Source organism: Microcebus murinus, chromosome 11 (assembly GCF_040939455.1).
Source record: "Microcebus murinus isolate Inina chromosome 11, M.murinus_Inina_mat1.0, whole genome shotgun sequence".
Classification (NCBI taxonomy): Eukaryota; Metazoa; Chordata; class Mammalia; order Primates; family Cheirogaleidae; genus Microcebus; species Microcebus murinus.
The window spans coordinates 85658272-85663788 of record NC_134114.1 but is presented as its reverse complement, the minus strand read 5'-3'; positions in this window follow the sequence as shown (position 1 = coordinate 85663788).

Here is a 5517-nt window from a genome sequence, read left to right as displayed (position 1 = left end):
CCAAGACATAGGCAGTGCTTAATAAATATCCTTTAAATACTTATCTACTTATTAGTTGAATAAGTAGTTGAATCCTGAGTATACTGTTGGGTAAACTACTTCTGTGGGTACAGAAGTTGACACACAATAAGGTGAAATCCATGAAATGGTGAGATGATTAAAAACGGGGTTTTACTGAAATTTTTATAGCTTTTTATAAATGCAAATTCATACCCCTGGGTTCAGCTTCACACAGGTTTTTTTTTTTACCAAAGCAAAATGAGACTCCTCAGTTTCCATGGATTTATAATTCTCATAGGTGTTGAGAAAAACATTCAAGTATTCTTCCCCAATGAAATTTTACTTCATAATTCTTCATAATACAACTTTTTTCAACCTCTTCTCTCTAAATAGCTCCCACATGCCTTTTGATAAGTTAATTTCTTTATTAGCTTCTTTATAACATTTAATTTTTTGTATTATAGAAACTATATATTCACTGTTAAAATAAATATTAATAGATTAATTTCCTCAAATCAGTATTTTGCATTTTTTTCTAATTTTTATAATTCAATTTTATAATTGGTAGTATTTATCAAGAGAATGGACTAGTTTGTAGAGATATATGCAAGAAAGCAATTTTGGACCCTCTTTTTCTCTAATGCAAAAATGGCAGTGGCAGTCTCTATCCTTGTTTTTAAAAGATATTGGTTGCCAATATTTAATACCATGCACACTGTATGTCACTGAAAGTTTATGGTCAAGTTAGATAAAATATAGTTATTTAATATGTATTTAATATCTCACTACATAATAAATGAGGTCACAGTTTTGTCCAAACTTAAGTCAGCAGGTAAAAAACTCCCTCCCACTTTTTCAAGGACTGAATAGAAGTAAGCTTGTTTCATGGATGTTCCCCACGGGAAAAACCCGAAAGCAGGGAAGGAAAGAGGGAGAAGGAGATCCAGTATTTACTCATTGATGATCCTGTCGAGCTACATGGTAACTTTACCTTGCTCTCCACCACTTCTGTTATTGCAATTTACTTGCCATGATCCCACTCCCTATGTTAACAATAAATAGACTAGCAATTCTAACTAGATAAGAACAGAGTTAAGGTATAGCATGTCTTATAGGTATTTTTTTATATATATTTGGGACAAGAAAATGTACGTATTGTGTTAAGTTCCATAATCGTTTGTTTTTTTTTTTATTTCAAGATATTATGGGGGTACAAAGATTTTGGTTACATGTTATGACTTTGCCACACCCAAACCATGATTTGAGGTGTGCCTTTTCACCCCTAGCATGCTCACCTCGTCCATTAGTTGTGAGTTTACCCACCCCCAATCCCCCAATTCCTGAAGAATATTACAACCATGTGAGCACTATAGTGTTGATCAGTCAGTGCCAATGTGATGGTGAGTATATGTGGAGCCTATTCTTCCTATCTTGTGATACTTCATTTCGGAGGATGGACTCAAGCTCTACCCAGGAAAATAGAAGAGGTGCTAGATCACTGTCATTTCTTACTTACATGATCTACTTCATTTCTGAGTAATATTCCCTTGTATACATATACCAAACTTTAATAATCCACTCATGAATTGACGGGCACTTGGGATGTTTCCACATCCTTGCAATAGTGAATTATGCTGCCATAGTTCCATAATCTTGATGTATATACACATGTTTTGCTAGACATGTAACGAGAAGCAGGCTTGGCTACCTGCCACTCAAAAATCAAACTTGATAGAAGAGGGGTTGATGGAAGGAAAAGCGGATTTATTCAAGAGCTGGAATCCTGAGGAGATGGCAGACTGATGTCCATGTCGCAAGGGCCATCGGTTCCTCAGTCTGACAAGGGTTTTATAAGGAGCAGGAGGCAGAGGAGGGGTTTGGGAGGGGCTATGCATAGGGTCAGGTGGCCAAGTTTCTGATGGTTATCTTGAACAGTGGACCCTCTGGGGGTCTGGCTGTGTGGCTGGCATTCCAGATTGCAAGGAAATCGAAGGTTACCATCTCAGTATTTTCCTCCAGGAGGGGTTCGGCAACCTTTGTTCTACAGTTAACTGCTCAGGTCCAGTTTTTGGAATTCCTAAGCAAGCACATAATTAGCCATTGTAAAAGAGTTATTAGTTAGCTTAAGATGGAGTGACTGTCACTGTTGCAGACATACATGTTATTATCGGCACAAAAGTGATAATTCATTAGATCAAAAATGTAACAACTAAACTTCCAAAAGGTAAACTTAAAATAATTTAGCCTAACACTCATAGAGACGATGGATAATACAGTCTCAACCCTTTATTTTTAACAAACCCAGAGCTTCAGCAGCAAAGAACACAAAGCAGAACCGCCCTGTCAGATAAGGGTGCTTGTGCCTGCAGCACTGTGCCCCTCTGTGTCGGGAGCAGGAAGTCTCAGCAAGCTAGAGGTCAGCTCAGGCTGAGAACTTCACCCCTCTGAGGCCATGCCAGGAGCACAGGTGATTGGCCCTTTGGTAAACTCCATAGCTCTTGATGGAAAGTATAGTCTGGGAAAAGAGGGTTACTTTAAAATATAGCTTGGGTGGCAAATAGGAGAGTAGGAGTCTTATAAAAAAAATATAAAGGATACTCCATTTTCTGCTGCCTGAGTGTAGCAGACAGACCCTAGGGTGACCCCTGATAATTCCCACCTCTTGATGTTAATGCCTTTGTGAAATCTCCTCCGTTTGAGCGTTGGTGAGACCTGTAAGAGGGTGTCAGCCTCATGATTATGTTACACTACAAAGACTCCATCCTTGCAGGCAGGAGAGAGAGATTCCCTTGCTAGCCTCCAAGAAGCAAACGGTCATGCTTGGGGACTGGCCATATTGGGGGCCACATGGCAGGAACTGTGGCTGGACTCTAGGACCCAAGAGCAGGCTCCAGCTGACAGCCGGGAAGAAGTGGGGTCCTCAGTCACTCAGCCATAAGGAAATGAATTCTGCCAATGACCTGAATGAGCCTGGACACAGATTCTTCCACAGTCGAGCCTCCAGCTGAGAACGCAACCTGCCCAGCACCTCGATGGCAGCCTTGTGAGGGCCTAACCCGTGTCCTGTATCCTCAGCCGTGATCATTGTGAGGTGATAAATGTGTGTTATTTTTAAGCCACTAAATTGTGGTAATTTGTTATGCAGCATAGAAAACTAATACATCGAGTCAACATGGAATCCTTTTCTACTTTGAATCAACCAAGGCTTAGTAACCTTCCTCTCTCATTTATTTGTAATAACTGCAACCATCACTGTGAGATAAGATGCATGGTAGTTATCTGTGTGAGGTTTTCTTCACTTCAGAGAAGACTAATGTTTTAATTTAATGCCCTAGAGATACTTCTTAACTCTTTCACAGAACTAAGGCTGGCCTCTATCGGAAAGCAATGAAAGGAATTTAGTGAGTATAGTCATGTGTCCTTTAACAACAGGGATGCATTCTGAGAACTGTGACAGAAGTAGGTGATTTTGTCATTGTGTGAGCATCGTACTTATACAAACTTAGACAGTGTAGCCTACTGCACATGTAGACTGTGGTATAGCCTATTGCTCCTACGTTACAAAACTATACAGCATGTTATTGTACTGAATACTGTAGGCAATTGTAACACAATGGTTAAGTATTTGTATATCTAAACATATCTAAACATAAAAAAGGTACAGTATAAAGATTTTTTAAAAAGGTACGCTTGTATAGGGCACTTATTATGCATGGAGCTTGCAGGACTAGAAGTTGTTCTGGGTGAGTCAGTGAGTGAGTGGTGAGTAAATGTGAAGGCCTAGGACATTACTGTACACTGCTATAGACTTTATAAACTTAGGCTACACTAAATTTATTTATTTTTAACAATTTCTTTCTTTAATAATAAATTAGGCTTAGCTTACTGTAAATTAAATTTTTTACTTTGTAAACTTTTTTTAACTTGACTCTTTTGTAATAACAGCTTAAAAGACAAATACATTACACAGCTGTATAAAAATATTTTCTTTATATTCTCATTCTATATGCTTTTTTCTATTTTTAATTTTTTAAAAATTTTAAAACTTTTTTTTTTAACAACTAAGCACACACGTTGGCCTGCACAGGGCTAGGTTGTCAGGATCATCAAGTTGTCAATAGGCAATAGGAATTTTTCAGCTCCATTATAATCGTATGAGACCACCATTACATATGAGGTCTGACATTGACCAAAACGTCATCATGGGGCACATAACTATGTAGCTCTGGGTGCCTATGAGGCTTATCTTAAAGAATGGAGAACTAGGAAAAACAAGAACACAATCTTTGATGTACTCACTCTCTCATTCTATCTCCTGACCTCAAGTGATCCTCCCGCCTCATCCTCCCAGAGTGCTAGGATTACAGGCATGAGCCACCACGCCCGGCCAGACTCTCTCATTGTATAAAGCAAAACCATAAGGATTTATTTAAGCAACAACAAAAACAACAAAACAAAAATAACTCAGTTAAATATTCTTCCAATATATGAATCACAAAACATCTCAGAGCAAGAAAGAGTTCCAAAGGTATTTTTCTATATAATTTTTGTATACTTTTTCTTATACTAAATATATACAAAAACATCTATTTACCAGGCTTGAGATACCACTGACAAATTTTCACTCATTCAACAAATATTTACTAAGAAAGGTATACCAGGCACTTTTCTAAACACTTCTTTTTATTTCTTAGTCAGTGAAAAACAGAAAAAAAAACTAGCAAAGAACATTGCCATGTTCAGCAAGAGGAACAAACAATAAACAACAAAAATCATAAACAACCAAGCAGTATAGTGTATTAAAAGTACGAAGGATGAAGGACAAAAGGGAAAGCAGAGAGAGGAAGAGGCAGCTGAGCACTGGGGAGGGGAGACAGGGGCAGGATGAAAGCGGGCAGTGAGTGAGGGCCTCCGTGAGCAGGTGAGATTTGAGCAAAGTGAGGAGTGTGGTCAACCTGTCATCTGAGGGAAGCACCTTCCAGGTGGAGGGAACAGCAAGCGAAGGCTCTGAGGCAGAAGCATGTCAAGCACTGCTCAAGCAACATCAAGAAGCCACTTGGTGTTAGCCCATAAGTTCCCAAACTTCCTAAGCTCATGGCACCCTTAGTGTCTCAGCCAAATAGATACATAACCATTCATTTTATTAGGTAGGTAGGTCTAAAAATTCTAAGATCTATGGCCTCACAATCGAGTAGCCATTTAAAAAAAATAATACACATAAATTGAAGGAAGAAGTGTCATTTAATTCTTAAATAAACACAATTACTTACAAATGAGGTGCTTGTGCCTCGTGGGTCATGCACAGCCCCTCAAACACTAGAATCAGATTGGACACTGCCATTATCATTAAATGTCCCATAGTGATTTTTACACAGTTCCTGCTTTTTATCCCATCAATCTCCAAAAACTCAGTTTTGAAAAAATGCGATGTCATCTAAAGGAATGCAGTAAAATCTAATATTGAAACTCTAAAGTAGTTTGTTTGGTCTCTGATAGATATTGCTCTGTTTCCCTCAA